We start from the raw sequence: 16,475 nt of genomic DNA on the forward strand, positions 1-16,475 counted from the left end.
CCACATTCAGGGGGAGTCTTTCCTCCTCAGTAAATTCTGTCTCAAACTCTTTCACAGACAAACAGAATTGGACCTCAATCTTTTAGATGATTCTGCATCCATCCCAGTTGACAATGAAGATGAACTATCACAGAACCCTCACTGCTTTTTTAATCCATGGTTTAACATAGGTTGTTCTGGCCAGAAAGCCATTCCTCCTGGCCAGAAAGTCATCCCTCCTGGCCAGAAAATCATCCCTCCTGGCCAGAAAGTCATCCCTCCTGGCCAGAAAGTCATCCCTCCTGGCCAGAAAGTTATCCCTCCTGGCCAGAAAGCCATTCCTCCTGGCCAGAAAGTTATCCCTCCTAATCAGAAAGTCATCCCTCCTGGCCAGAAAGTCATCCCTCCTGGCCAGAAAGTCATCCCTCCTAACCAGAAAGTCATCCCTCCTGGCCAGAAAGTCATCCCTCCTAATCAGAAAATCATCCCTCCTGGCCAGAAAGTCATCCCTCCTAACCAGAAAGTCATCCCTCCTAACCAGAAAGTCATCCCTCCTAACCAGAAAGTCATCCCTCCTAACCAGAAAGTCATCCCTCCTAACCAGAAAGTCATCCCTCCTGGCCAGAAAGTCATCTCTCTGTTGTGCCCAGGTTACAAGACCCCCAAGCAAGACCACCACAGAGCCAATATCTGATGCAATTACACAGAGGTTTTTTTTAAATAACAAAGCAAGCCCGGGGCTTGGTCCATATTCCAAGCACTTGACATGGCAGGTGGAGGAGAGTGTACTGAGCACTCACCTGAAGGGGTTTATATGGGAAAGGTTTACATGCAGAGGGTTACATGTCTTGGAATTGGATGAGGGGGCTAGGGGTGAGGTAGTTCTTTGAAGTTACTGGCTGGACTATAAGCAAGAGGTTACTGATGGCTAACAGGATTCAGGTCATCTACAGAGACATAAATGTTTTACTCCCCATGTCCTGCTTTTGCTGAACCCAGGATATATAGATTCAGATTTATTGTTCCCATCCTATTTTCTCATAAGTTCAATTTCTGGTCAGTTGAGTCCATTACTCCTTATATCCTGTTTTACCAAGTCCAGGATATATAGATTTATTGTTCCAGCCTTATCTTCCCATAAGTTCAACTTCTGGTCAGTTCTAAAACTGCTGGTCAGCAAATACCTTTGGGGGGAGAGAGCATCTCTCAAGATGGCTACTGATTTTTCCCTTTCACCTCCTGGCTAGAAAATCATCCCTCCTTCACTTTAGCCGATGCAAAAGGTCATGCAATGGTCTACGTTCCTTTTTGTGACTAACATAGAAAGCATTTAAAAGGTTACTGCTATGTGTCCAGCAAGGTGACATGAGGGTAGCTGTGGCCGTGACAAGTGGTCTTTCCACATATGGATTATATGCAGACTAGGAACCAAGCATTATTATAAACACTGTAGATACAGAGGATCCCACAAAATTCGTCCTCCTGTGCTTTTAATAGAGCATGGCAGAGCTATTATCTAGAGAGAGATAGAAAGATGGATACTGATAACAGAAATCCTGCACTCAAGGCTCAGGGAACATCCCCGAAGAGAGGGGAAAAAAGATGAAGAGATAAAAGCTAATACTGAAGGGGGGAAACCTCACAGGGTCCCTGCTCTCAACAAAGAACTACGGGCAAATAATACCTGCCGAGGGTGGAAGAATTAGTCTTCTCCAGAAATGAACCATCTAACTGGCTATACAATAGCAAATGGTCAACCCTGAAATCGGGTATGTACAAGCAACACAAAATGGACTCAGCATGCACTTATATGCATAAAGCAATAGTAATTAAAGAGAAAGAGACCACGAATTTGAGAGGGAGTAAGTGGGAGAGGGTAGGAGAGGGGTTAGATGGAAGAAAGGGAAGGAGGAAAATGTAACTATATTTTAACCAAAACTAAAAAAATTTTTTTTTTCTTCAAATAAAAATGTGAAGAAAACCAAAGCAAATATGCAAGCATTGTGATTAGCTCATACTGAGTGCAGGATAAATATGGTAGTGGAAGCTCCACGACATAACTTCAACCTCTCCAACCTACATAGGTGGCACTGTATTCCTCTTATAGATGTGGAGACTGAGTTTTAAAGAGGGGAGGCTCCAGCCGGGCGGTGATGGCGCACGCCTTTAATCCCAGCACTCGGGAGGCAGAGCCAGGTGGATCTCTGTGAGTTCGAGGCCAGCCTGGGCTACCAAGTGAGTTCCAGGAAAGGCGCAAAGCTACACAGAGAAACCCTGTCTCGAAAAACCAAAAATATAAAATAAAATAAAATAAATAAAATAAAAATAAAAAAAAAAAAAGAGGGGAGGCTCCTACAGTGAGTGTAATGGTTGATACTGTCAGGAGACCAGCCTCCAGGTACATCTGATGTGAGGGACTCCTTAGGTTAGCCTCTGGGCATGCCTGTGATTAGGCTAATTGAGGTGACCCACACTAAAGAAACTTCCTTTGCTCCACATGCTTCTGTCTTCTTTCCCTCCAAACACACAAGATGTTTTACCTCTGTTGAGTATTCTGTCACTATGTCTTGATATGAAATCTAGAAACTTCCTAAAGATGGACCCCGTGTAGTAGAAAGAGAGATGATTTTCGCTTTGGTGGAGTTTAAGGGTGACATTACTGTTAGCAACTGTATTGCAACTCTGAGGAGTCAGGTGACACCTGGAGCTGCTAGGACAGCTCTGGCAGCTGGAGCTGCAATGGGACGGCTCAGCTCTGGAGGGAAAGGTAACGTGTCCGCTCAGGAGAGTCAGGCTTAGAGCTGCTAGGACAGCTCAGCGGGAAAAGGTATCCAGACTGTTCAGGCTATACCTGGTGCTATGGGGGATGGTCTTCCCACAGGCTATAGCAATCCTGCCCCTCTCCAGGAGAACCGCTACAGCTGAGCTTTGCTCAGCCCCCACTTAAGGGGGCTTCCAAGCAGAGCTCAGCTTCTTCTCCAGCCTAAGATGTTGCTTCTTTTTGCTTCACTTTGCAAAAGGGGAAACCCCTGCAGAAATGTAGCAATCTCCTCTGGCTCCACGGAAAAGTTGTTACTTTTTCAGCTCCCCCTTGCTCAGGTCCCTGAGGGGTGTTTCAGCATGGTTCTTCTGTTTAGCTTCTCCTTGCTCAGTCCCCTGAGGGGCAGGCATATCAGCAAGGTTTTTTCTGCTCAGTCCACTATGGGGCATCTTAGCAATCTTCTCTGAACCAGCGAATGAAGATCTTCACACCCAAAAGTCTTTGGAGAAAGAAATTTATTTGGGAAGAAGTCCAGGAGAGTGGCGGCCTCTACCAGGGTGGAGAGAACAGCCCACAACTGACCAGGCAGGGTGGTTTATTTGGATCTCCTAGGGGCAGAGTTAGGAAGGGGTTGGTTAGTTTTTTCTGCTTAGGATTGGTTAGTTTTGTGGGTTAGGGGCAGACATGGCCCTGATTTCAGAGCCAAACTGTTTCTTTCACTGGCCTTTCTTAGCTTTTTTACTCTAATTCTAAGGCCAGGGCACATTTCTTTTACTGGCTCTGGTTCTAGGGACCAGGAATGTTTCTTTGGTACTGGTTTCAGAGTCAGGGCATGTTTCTTTGGTTCTGGGTTTGGGGATAAAGTGTTGATTTCTTTGGCTCAGGTCCCAGATCCAGGCTGTGTTTGTTTCCATGGTTCTGGGCTCCAGGGTCAGGGTGGGTTTCTTTAGCCAGCCCCTTTTCCTAAGTCTGCTGCTTCAGACTGTTTCTCACTTCATCTGCCCCAAAGATCTCACTGTCTCTGCATCTCCAGCTCTGGGGTTACAAGTATGCACCAGCACACAGCTGGCTCTTTTAACATGAATTCTGGGGATCAAACTCAGCTTCTCCTCCTTGCTTGGTAGGCACTTTCCTGAGTCACCCATTTTCTCAACCCTTATTGTTCTTACTGTTTCACTGTGCCTGACTTATAAGTTAAATAGAGAAAAAAACACAGATGGATTTAGTATTATGATGGAGGCTTCCTACCAGTCTAGGAAGGCCAGGGGCTACCCATGCCCTATGAAGCAAGGAAAGAGGTGTGGGTTTGTTCTCGCTCAAAACCTCAGGAAGGAAGCTTTCTGCCCACAGGTCAACATGGCATGACATATCTGCCTTCCAGATCTATGAGAGGTGAGCAGGGCATGAACATTTGTGACTTGCTTATGTGGAAGTGTCTCGATTCTAGGATGGTTTGGCTGCAAGGATCAAATATTTCACAAAGAAGCCTTTCATGCCCATGGTGCAACTTTATAATTCATCTTCACCGTGGCTTGCACTCAGGCATGGTGCCCATCATCTGCATGCCTTCCCCATCTGCATGCCTTCCGTGCTTATCTTCCAGGTCTCTCCTAGTGCTTCTCAACCCCTCCCATCCTCTCTTTCACCTCTGCCCCTTTGACACACTGGAGGCAGCTCTCTGGAATTTCTTGGAGTGAACTTGGACTCAGTAGAGCGGTCTCTGTCAATGGAGTCTCACTGTATAGGCTAGGTTGACCTTGAACTCAGGACAATACTCTTGCTTCAACCTCCTAAATTCTGGGATTACAAGAGTGAGCTACTATCCCAACTGAGAAATATTTCTTTTGAATGAAAATCAATGGGAGAATTGTTTTGTAGTTTGTATAGCAAACTCCAATGTTCAGTTTTGCATATTTGTTTGTACCACAGCATGTCTCTGAAGTAAATATTGTGATCATTTGATAAATAAAGACAGTTTCTCCCCATTAGAATCAAAGAACAAGAGCTGGAAGTTTGATGCTGTTGACCTGTTTTGTTTAAGAACTTTAATAATATTTTGCTTCCATTGATAGTTTCCTGCACAAAGGCTGAGATATTTTTTTTTTTTTTTTTTTACAAAATCTATAGAAGCCAAGTGTGATGATTCAGGCCTGTCATTCCAGGCCTCAGAAAGCTGAGGCAGAAGGACTGCTGTGAGTTCAAAGCCACCCTGGGCTACACTGTGAGACATTGTCTCAAAACAAATCATGAAACACATAAACAAAACAAAAGGGGGGATTTATGCCAGAAGTATAATTTCTGAGTTGAAGAATATTTGCATTTATTTTTTAAAAATTTATTTACCGCCGGGCGGTGGTGGCGCACGCCTTTAATCCCAGCACTCGGGAGGCAGAGGCAGGCGGATCTCTGTGAGTTCGAGGCCAGCCTGGGCTACCAAGTGAGTCCCAGGAAAGGCGCAAAGCTACACAGAGAAACCCTGTCTCGAAAAATCAAAAAAAAAAAAAAATTATTTACCTACTTTTAGTTTGTGTGTGAGTATTTGCCTGCATGTATGGATGGATGTGCACCATGTAGGTGCAGTGCCTGTGGAGGCCAGAAGTGCATGTCAAAACCCATGGAACAGGAATAAAGTTATAAGCTGCCATGTGGGTGCTAGGAAATTAATCCTGATTCCTTGTAAGAGTAGCAAGTGCTCTTAATCACTGAGCTATCTCCCTAGCCCCAGAATATTCATATTTAGAAGTTATAAATGTTATAGATAGTGTCAAATTGCTGGTGTTTGCTCATAGGCATTTGATTATGGCACTGGTCACCCAATGTGCTACCAATACTGGCTGTTATCTGTGCTACCAACACTGGTTGTTATCTATACCTCACACACTCTGCCTGTATAAAAACGATTCAGTTGATGTTAATTGACTAGAGAGGGGTCAGTTGAGAAGATTAGGATAATTTTCAATTTTTTCCTTTATGTCTAAAAGGAGCTGGCTCTGGACAACCTGGCCTATGGGACTGGGCCAGCCTGTGGTGGTGCCGACATCCTAGCTACTCAGAGACTTCTGGAGACTGCTCTACTGGCCCTCTGTATGCACACCTCCATCTTTCTTGTAAACCTAGGCAATTGGTATGCATTTCTCCCTTTTCCTAGGCTCATCGGTCCCTCTTTTCTTAGACAGCCATATAGTCCTTAGTCCCTCCAAATCTAACCTGAGCTCACGACACCGGACACAAGTTGCACAGTGCGATCACAGGTCACTTGTCCCGCAATGGTATGCGTCAGGCATCTTCCTACAGCTAGAAACTGCTTCCCTCTAAGGCATATAGTCTTTTGTGCACACAAACTGTATTGGTTACCTTCACATTTCTGTCACCAAATACCTGAAAAGATGCCACCTAGCACGGGGTTTACTCTGGCTTATTGTTTGAAGGTACAGTTCATCGTGGAGGGGAAGACATGGCAACAGGAACTTGAGGCTGTGTGCTCACACAAGGGCAAGTCAGGAAGCCAAAACAGGACAGGAAGCAGGGCCAGGCTGTACACCTTCAGGTCCATCCCCCAGGACCCACTTCCTCCAGCAATGCCACTTCCTAAAGTTCCTTCCAAATAGCACTGCTATCTTGGAATCAAGTGTTCAAATGCACAAGCCCTTGGGGACATGCAAACTTGCGCTGATTGTGCCTAGCCAGAGCTATACAGTAACTAGGGTGTGCAGACTCTATGTGCTTTTGCTAGGATCGTGTTTACCTGTTCCACATGATGCTACTGGCATCTGAGACCTATAAGATGACAAGATCTGTAACGTTTTCACTTTATACTAGTGGAAATAAAAGTATTACTAGAATGTGTGTGTGTGTGTGTGTGTGTGTGTGTGTACAAATTTCTAAATGGTCTTATTAAATAAAAAGCATGGAGCCAATTATAAGGGTGAAAGCCTTAGAGATCAGGGAAATAGTGAGAGCCATCAACCAACCTTACCTCACCAGCGCTGCAGCTCCCAAAAGTGAGCAACTTCCTGTCTACCCGCATCTTTATTGCCGTGCTGTTCTGCCCTCTCATTGACTCTTAGGCCAGCTACCTCACTTCCTTGTCACTGCCTGTCTGTACAGACCTCCAGGTCTCTATGGTTGGTGCTGGGATTAAAGGTGTGTGTCACCACACTTGGCTCTGCTCCCTAGTATGCCCTAGTATGACCTTGAATACACAGAGACTCTGCTTGCCAAGTGATAGGATTAAGGGGGTGTGCTACCACTGCCTGACTTTTGTGTTTACTTAAAATGGCTTGCTATTTCCTCTGATCTCCAGGCAAACTTTACTTATTAACATACAAATAAAATATCACCACATTTCAGCACAAATAAAATATCACGATGTGTGTGTGTGTGTGTGTGTGTGTGTGTGTGTGTGTGTGTGTACGCGCAAGCTGGCTTCTGCTTTGTGCTCTCTGGGTCTCAGAGAAAAGATGTTAGAGAGTGGGGTGGAATTGTTGAGAAGTTCACAATCTCATGTGTCTGGGGTTAGGGAAGACTAAGTTTTTAACTGGGGTCCTCACCAGACACCTATGTGTGGATCCTGCATGGGTCCCAGGCTTCCTTGTAACCTGGTGCCTTGCCTCTGAGCAGAATTCCAAAGAGAATGGGCTGGGTGGGTCCCCTGCCGACTTCAGGTCTAGCTTCACAAGGCACTGATGAGATGCAGAGACAGGACAGGAAACAGGCACACCCCTGCCCTGAGTGACCCACATCTTCCAGTTCCGTCCCCCATCTCCAAGGCTCCACAGCCTCCCCCAGCAATGCCCCTATCACCTCTCTTCTACTCCATTGGCCTTACAAACTCCCTCCCAGACACATGAGAGGGGACAGAGACTCCTCCCCTCAGTGGGAAGCATGGCTTTCATGGTCTAAGAAGCCTGTGGGAGGGGACACGAACAGCAGCAGCACAGCAGCCCTGGGAAAAGAGCCCACCAGGCTCTGTGATCTCAGTGAAGGCAGTCTCCTCATTTCCTAACAGGAAGACATCTGGTCAAATATTTACCACCAGATAAGCATGGCGTGAAATTATGACCCGTGAAATCATGGGGAATGATACACCTGTCTAACCTGGAGTCTCATTCTCATAGCAATAAATCATGTATTTTTTTTTAATCTTTTCTAGATACTTTGAAAGTGATACCTAAGAAAAATAAATCCCTTCATATTTACTATAATCTTCAAATTTTCTGACTCTATGCTTCCCATACAGGAGGGTGGCAGACTCTTCTTTGCTTTCTCAGTACTTAGAAAATGGCTGGGATGGTGACTTGGTCGAAATGTGTTTGTCGTTTGCCAGTTCTGATCTCCAAGTACAAGCTCAAACGCAAACCCCAGCTGAGCAGGATGTAGCTCTGTAATGTAAGGTTCCACTTGGCAAATGTTTCTCACCATCACAGTCCTCATTGTGTTTCGTTCTGTGTTTTTTCCCTGTGATTTAACATGTGGTCTCTAACCTTCGAATTTATAATCATTCCACTTGCCTAGCATATGAAAGTCCCTAGTTTCAGTCCCTAACACAACAGGATGAGGAGGGGAGGGAGGAGAAGAGGAAAGAAAATAAGTTAAAGTCATACTTTCACAATATTCATCTCATTTTAACTGAAAAGAGAGTCAATGTTTAGGCAGGGAGAGAGTTCAGTTGGGAACTTGCTTGCTTGCTTCTATCTCCAAGACCTGAACTCAACCCCAAGAAACCATGTGAGAAAAGCTGAGTATAGAGTTATGCCCTCACAGTTCCGGCACTGGCCTGGTGGAGACAAACAGATCTTCCGGGTTTGCTGAGCAGCGAGCCCGGGTCTATTTTGAAAGTTTCAGGCCAGTGAGAGGCCCCATCTCCCAAGCAAAAAATGTATGACATCTGAGAGATGACACTCAGAGCTGTCCTCTGGTCACTACATACTTAACCCTCCCCAGATGCGTGCACAAAGAATCCAGGATGGGGGTGGGGGAGACGGTGTGCTTCTAAAAGGGCAATATGGAGGAAGCTGGGGAGAGAGGCTCTCCTCCAGTTAAGATGCTGATTTTTGTGCAGCACTGTAGTTTTGAAAGATGTTAATATGGGTGCAACCTATATGAAATGTTTTCATACTGTCTCCTACAATTACATCTAAACTTAGAGTTATCTGTAAAAGTTTAATTTAAAAAGGAATCTGTATTGACACAGAAATTAAGTTCTAGATGGCTTGCAAACTTTCTAGGCTTCCTAAGGAAAATATGTGCTGGCTAAATCCTCACAACACTGTGAAGAACCAGTGTGAGGAAGTTCCTGGGCCCAATTGGTCCTTTTCCTATTTGAGGAAAATATGTGCTGGCTAAATCCTCACAGCACTATGAAGAACCAGCATGAGGAAGTTCCTGGGCCCAATCGGTCCTTTTCCTATTTGAATATCAGAATCTGCTTTAGACCGACCGGCACAAATACCTCAACACAAGAGGAAATCGGAGGACACACTCAAACTTCTGTTTCTTGAGGCTACAACGGCAGCTCAAACACAACCGTTTGCTTAAGAATTTTGCAGTTCTCTGGCCCCCAATCCTCGTCAAACTATAGATCATGCTGGCATTTTCCCAGGAAGTGTAATAATGCTTCCCAGTTGGTGCTGACCACAGCCAACCTGGCAGCTCCCACAAACTGCTCTGCTGCTTTTGAAACAGGATGTGTCCCAATGGAGGAAGTGGTGATGGCCAGAGTGTCTGAACTCTTAACTAAGGATGGCCGAGTCTTTGCCTCACAGCCAGAGGACAGCTGTTTCATTAAGAAAGAGAATGAATAAGTAATGTGCTTTATTGGTGTGTTGGCCTGCTTGACAAATGACATTACAATAGTCACTTCAATATTTACTTTTTTTAAAGCTACAAATAAAAATTTTAGAGTGAGGCTCATAGTTGATGTTTCCTGGTTACATTGATCCTAATCGAGCCAAGTATTGCTTTGAAATACGTTGGGCACATTGTTTACACCTATAGGGTAGAGCTGTTGTGGGAGTCTTTCTGGAACAAGCACTCTGACACCAATGAGATAGGAAGAGAGGAGATGTCACTGATGGACCCAAGCCAGGATAGCTCCTGAAAGTCCTTGGTCCCAGTTCCAGGCTGCACTCTCATTTTATACTCTAAACCACAAAGTGGGAGTGGGCAAGCAAGCAAGCAAGGTTTTACAGAAGGGTCTATGACAGTCAGCAGGTTGGTAAGGACAGCAGCCCATGGTTTCGTCTCTTTTCCTCTGTCGGTCTATTCCAGGAAGCACTCGAAGCTATGTTTGAATTTGAGCAATCCAAGCCGTGCTCTAAGTAAATCACTAAATGAATCAATAACCCATCGTCTAATAATTGGTCTTTTCTTCTTATTCTGCCTCCTTCCCGCCTCTTCACCTTCGTAACAGCTGATGGACCTATCTTGAAGCGATGGGTTGATACTCCTGGTGGATCGTCTCCATAGCTTCCACTTGAACCCCTAGCTTAATCCTTTTAAATAACTTTGACATTTTCTTGTACTCTTCCTGATCGATTAGCACAAAAACAGCATTCCTCATTTAAAACCACACGTATGCCTCCCCTAGTGGTAATCAAGTCTATTCCTCCGTGATTTGGGAGGATTATTGCTGCCAAGGAGTCGCTCTGATTCTGAGTGACTGTGCTTTCCTGAATGATAGTTTGTTTGTTTGTTTTTCCTTGATCTGCATAGAGAGCTGGCTGTGCTGAATTTGTTGGATACCTACTGCAGTGGCACCCATGGTCATGGACCCAGCCAGGGCCATTCCTAACAGGACTAAAGAAAGCGCAGGAGTTTTCTTATTTCTTGAATCTAAAGGATGCAAGTGTTGCTGGACCTCAATTCTAGGAGTGCATCTCAGTCCAGTGCCAAGAATACTAGTTCACAACGGTCTCCTGGGAAGCAGGTATAAATACCCCTGGGGCAGGAGAAGTATGAGCCATCAGGAATGACTGTTCTTTTAACTAGTATAGCCCTTTTTCTTTTCCACAGACTGGACTTTTCCTACGAACCGAATAGGTAGCCTAGTTAAAACATGTCCATTTTGTGTTAGGCTTTGCTAGTCTTTCCCAGTCCAGTATGAGTAACCTGGCTTGCATGTAAGCACATCCAGCAGGCCTGACCTCGGTTAAGGAGCCCATGGATGGCATTTACTAAAGCCAGCATTTTGAGACATGGCTTTCCCACATGAAAGGCTTCTCTCCAGTCAGTTCCCATGTTATTCTTCCCCCGAGGCCCATCTCAGCCTCAGCTCCTTGTCCCTCTGTGGGTGCTTTCTTCCAGGTTCCAGGTCACACTTGACCAGAATTTAAGATAAGATCAATAGGCTCCCCTGAAAGACCCTAACCCTTCAGGCTTGCACCCCCAAGCCCCAGGAAATGAGAAACTAAAAATCTAGTTCCGAGGGCAAGCTGACTCAGCCATTGTTCAACCACCCCTGCCGCAATGTAACAATTTTAAAAAACAATGTAAAAAGATTTCTGCTAAGAGATGTGCTCAACTGTGACTGGGATAGTTGCAGGTGTTCCAGGAAGGACTACTATGACCTTTGTGTAAACTCCACTCCCGCCCTGATATTCCCCTTGAGGTTTCGGGAAGAATGTGTATGAGGACGTGATTGTACCCTCTCTGTGATCACTCTGTGATCAGACCATGATCTTGTGAAACAAAATTGTATGGGAATTGTAACCTTATGGCTTTTGTGGGTTTTTCCTTTAAAAGGCCCCATGGGGCTGCAGCAAGTTGCGGCTCTTGCTCTTAGGAGCAGAGTTTGCCCATCTGTACAGTCGCTTCTTCAATAAACCTCGTGCTGTTGCATCAACTGAACTGGAGTCTGGGTTCTTGGGGCGCCCACTCGAGACCCTAAACCTTTGGGATCCAACATCCCCACAATCAGTCTTTTGTCCTTTGGCTACTTGTTTATAAGGTGTCACTAGTTGGTACCATCTCCAAAAGGAAACAACCTGTTTTTTAGCATGGGCAGTGTGATGTGGCCCAAGGGATGATCTGTGGCGGGCCTAGTCCCAAGTAGCACCACCTGAAGGAGATAATACAGAACCCCTCCTGAGGGCAGTTAGATATATGGATTGATGTCCAGGAATTGGCGTTGCTCTGGGACAAAGTTCTCTTGAGACGAATTTATTTGACAAGGTCAGAGAGGCTGAGTAGGGGTGATTCTAATGTGCATCAAGATCAGAAAGGATGGGGCTGGAGAGATGGCTCAGAGGTTCAGAGCACTGGCTGCTCCTCCAGTGGACTGGGGTTCAACTCCCAGCACCTACACTACAACTGTTTATAACTTCAGTTCCAGGGCATCTGGCACCCTCACACAGCCGTACATGTAGGCAAAACATTAATGCACATAAAATAAAAATAAAATAAACTTTTTAAAACAGATCAGGAAGAATGTCAAGAGACAGAGGAGCTGAGCCATTACCCCCGTTCCCAGGTTGTCTTGGGATGGTCAGTTTCAGAGGCTGGTCTGGGTCAGCTCTTGCCGGATACTGTCTCTAGGCCACAGCAGCCTTGACATGGAGGTGGTATGGCCACTGAAAGAACTTTAAGAGCTAGGGAAAGGTGAGCATTGGGCATTTTTTTGTGTAGTGTCAGCCAAAACCTTTCAAGAACTACTGGAAGCAGGTGTGTGCATACTCTCAGAGGTCCCCTGAGTCCTTTGGGAACAGTGGAGGCGGGATCTCAAACATGATCTCAAAAGGACAGTAACTGCTTTTACAGGACAGGGAATGCACCCCAAACAGTACAAGTGGCAGAATTTCTGGCCAAAGGAGGTCTGTTAGTAATGTTTGGCCAGTGCTGTAGCTAGAGTTTTCCTGCTTTGCCCACAGTCAGGACAAATCTTTGTCACCCGCCAGTCCCACAGCCGCTCAGACCCAACCAAGTAAACACAGAGACTTATATTGCTTACAAACTGTATGGCCATGGCAGGCTTCTTGCTAACTGTTCTTTTATCTTAAATTAACCATTTCCATAAATCTATACCTTGCCACGTGGCTGGTGGCTTACCGGCGTCTTCACATGCTGCTGGTCATGGCGGCAGCTGCAGTGTCTCTCCGCCTCAGCTTTCCGCTTCCCAGAATTCTCCTCTCTCCTTGTCCCACCTACTTCCTGCCTGGCCACTGGCCAATCAGTGTTTTATTTATTGACCAATCAGAGCAATTTGACATACAGACTGTCCCACAGCACAGTGCTATTTTGAAAGTACTATGTATTCTCTCGACCTAGCTTTACCATTGTGCGCGTGGTATTGCGTGTGCAAGTCCCAAGTTAAATTGTCTGTGCAAGTAGGAAAAGTTTCTACCCAGGCTGAAAAGTGCACACCCTAAGCAGCAAATATTGACCCCCTCTGCTAGGCTGAACGTCAGTAAAGTCCACTTTTATATGCTCAAATGGGTGGGACCCTGTTTGTCAGGATGGGGCCCTGGTTCCCAGCTTGGGATTGTTCCAAGCATACTGCAGACAGGATCTGCTAACTTTGGGGGTCAGCATTGGTAACCTCAGGATCACCAAATATCTTTGTAACAGTTTTGATAGGACAATGTGATGGCTATTCTTGGTTGTCAACTCGACTACATCTGGAATTAACTAAAACTGAGAAATGGAGTGGCTCACTTGTGGGGGATTTTTGCTTAATTTGAAGTAGGAAGAATTACTTCTAATCGGAATCTTTGAGTGGGAAGACACATCCTTAATCTGCATCTTGAGGCAGGAAAGCACACCTTTAATCTGGGCCCCTCCTTCTGCTGGAAGCCTATATAAGCACATGGAAGAAGGAAGCTTTGGCTCTCTGCCTGCTTGCTCTCGACTCACTGACAAGCCCATTCCTCCACTGGCACTGGAACCCACTTCCATGGGATTCTGGCATATATTGTAAGACCAGCTGAAACGGCCAGCCTCGTGATGAGAAACTACTGGATTCTTTGACTGTCTGTTCACAGCCACCCATGTTGGATTAGCTAACCACAGCCTGTAAGTCATTCTAATAAATTCCCTTTATATATGTTAATCCCCTTTTATCTCTAAATATATATGAGTATATATATAAATAAATATATATGAGTATATATATATATATATCCCCTCTTTATCTAACTATCTCTCTCTGTATGTATCTCTATCTATCTAGAGAGATTCATTCTATAAGTTCTGCTACTCTAGAGACCCCTGACTAACAGGCAGCTTTTTCAGAGGAGTTGTTCCGTGAGCTTGCCAGTCTAGGCTGGGCTGTCATCACAGGAATTATTATTTTCCTATCTGTGCTAATCAGCCAGCCTTCCTGATTTCTCCCTTTTATTAGTTTTTTTTTCCCCTTTCTTCTGGCTTATAAGAGAGGAGCTCTTGGGAGCACGGAGAGTATAAACATACTCCGTGGGGGAGGACACAGTAGAGCTTTGTCTCCATGGAGAGTGGTTTGCTGGGCTGCTGTGCTTGCCCGTTCCCCCACTTCCCCACTCACCGGACCCTGACTCTGTGTGAGCCCGGCAGTTCACCATCGGCACACCCAGGAACCCAGGCAGCCTCCAAGAACTGTAGGATTTGATCTCCGTTTTAGTATCTTTGCTCCTGAGGTAAGCAGTTCCCTTTCCCCATATATTGCTGCTTTGAGTCTCTTGATGTGAGAGGCTCTTCCCCCCTGTCATAGGCTCCAGCTCCATCAGCAAAAGTTTCTGTATCAGAATTGGGGAGTGGTTAGTCCTTTAAGTCTAGCTTGTGAGGAGAAAAAAAAAATCTCCTTTATAATTTCCCTACAGTGAGGGGCTCTCCCTCTTCAGGCAAGCATGTAGCCAGGTAACAAAACTGGGATAAAGAAGGACCTAGCATTTCCTTCAGTGGCAGGCAGATGCCCCTGGAGGGATCTGATCTTGTCTTGTGTCTGCCTTTGTGCCTGTGGCCCTGGCAATTGGAGCTAGCCGGAGGTGGCATCACAGGAAAATGTCATGCTCTGAGGAAGCCAGTGGGGGCTTTCTTGATGTCTTCATGCTTGACAATTTTTGCAGGACTATGTAGGTCTCACAGCGGACTGGGCAGTCCCCACGACAGAAGAGTTCCTAAGTAGCAGCTGGGATGGTATATGTTTAGACCTAAGCTGGTGTGATGTGTAGGGTGGATTGGAGAAAGCCAGCTTCTCCCTCAAGCAGGTGCCTGCTTGGCCACTGCCTCTCTCCAGCGTAAGAGCTCTCTTACCTCAGGGCCACATGTAGAACCCATGCTAGGTCACCTCCTATTAGGAAAGGTGAGTGCTGGTTCAGGTGAAAAGACCTCAGTGCAACCAGGTTGGGACCTAATCAGATCCTGTAACCACAGTGTGTGTGTAGCGGGGAAAGAAGGGGGCACCGGAAGCATTCACATATTCATCCACCATCCCCTTGGAGTTATACATTCTTATTTTAAATCCCTAGTCTGTGTATTTCTCTGGACACCAATACCAGTGCCTCAGTATCCCTTCAGGGCTTTTCCCTGGAGACCTGTGCCACCTCAGGATCCCAATGAGGCTTCAGATACAATCTCTTACAGGGTGGTTAAGCCTGTGCTTAGCTTTTTCCTTCCTGTCTTCACTGCCCAGTCCTATTTTCTTCCACTTAGAGACTCTAGTCCTGGGTTTCACCCACCCCTTGCCCACTGGAAGGGGACCTCAGAATCCCCTCGGGCCTGGCTTCCTGGTTCCAGAGACCTCCATGTGGCTGGGAGGCTCCAGAGCTGCAGCCTCTGGAGACTAGCTGGAGTTGCGGTGGAGAAGGTCTGGCTGGGGAGCAGACCTCAGGAAATGTTGTGGGAGTCTTTCTGGACTAAGTGCTCTGATGCCAATGAGAGCAGAAGAGAGATGTCCCTGGTGAACCCACGCCAGGACAACTCCCACAAGGCCTTGGTCTGGGTCTGGTGCAATCTCATTTTATACTCCAAAACCACAAGGTAGGGTTGAGAAGCAAGTGAGATTTCACGGAAGCATACACGGTGGTCAGCACGTTGTTAAGGGCACTGACTCATGGTCTTGGCTTCTTTTCTTTTCAAGTCATTCAGTTTCAGGTAGCAAGTGAAGTTACACTTGCCAAATAGGGAATACAAGCAGCGCTTTTAGTAAATCGTGGAATAAGTCAACAAACCATCTAATTCTTGGCCCTTTCTACCTTATTCTGCTTCAGTGATGCACCTCAGTACATGTGTGCAGAGCACACTCATCAGCCTGGTATAGATAGACACCCACCTCTCATCACAATAATCAACAAAAATTCATTTAAACTGAATCAAGATTGAACTCTAAGATCTACCAGTGTAGAAGGACTAGACTTGCTTAATGAAAGCAAGATGTAGGCCTGAGCCAAAATTTTGGGAACATGACCCCAAATGTGAGGCAATAGAGTAAAAATTGACAACCAGGTTTACATCAAACTATGAAGCTTCTGTACAGTGAAAGGGACAACAGCGAAGCGACAGTCTGCAGAATGGGAGGAAGCATTTGCAGGGGACATCCAGTGAGGGGCTGCAGGGGACATCCAGTGAGGGGCTGCAGGGGAGGGACATCCAGTGAGGGGCTGAAGTTCGGCATAAGCTACTCAATGGAGAAAACCAGGTCATCCAGCTAAGAACAAATGGCCTGGCTAATAAGCTCTCAAAAAAGGATATGCAAATGACCAAAACCCATGTGAGAGTCCCTAATCACAATCACCACTAATCAAGAGGGAAATGCAAATTAGAAACT

General features: G+C 45.8%; 1 protein-coding gene across 1 annotated transcript in view; it reads left to right on the forward strand.

Annotated features, from left to right (window-relative positions):
• Positions 1-16,475, forward strand: part of LOC102905039 (cytidine monophosphate-N-acetylneuraminic acid hydroxylase) — a 150,572-nt gene that overhangs the window by 26,985 nt on the left and 107,112 nt on the right. The gene's annotated exons all lie outside the window — the stretch shown is intronic.

This window comes from Peromyscus maniculatus, chromosome 5 (genome assembly GCF_049852395.1).
Source record: "Peromyscus maniculatus bairdii isolate BWxNUB_F1_BW_parent chromosome 5, HU_Pman_BW_mat_3.1, whole genome shotgun sequence".
In the NCBI taxonomy this organism is placed as follows: Eukaryota; Metazoa; Chordata; class Mammalia; order Rodentia; family Cricetidae; genus Peromyscus; species Peromyscus maniculatus.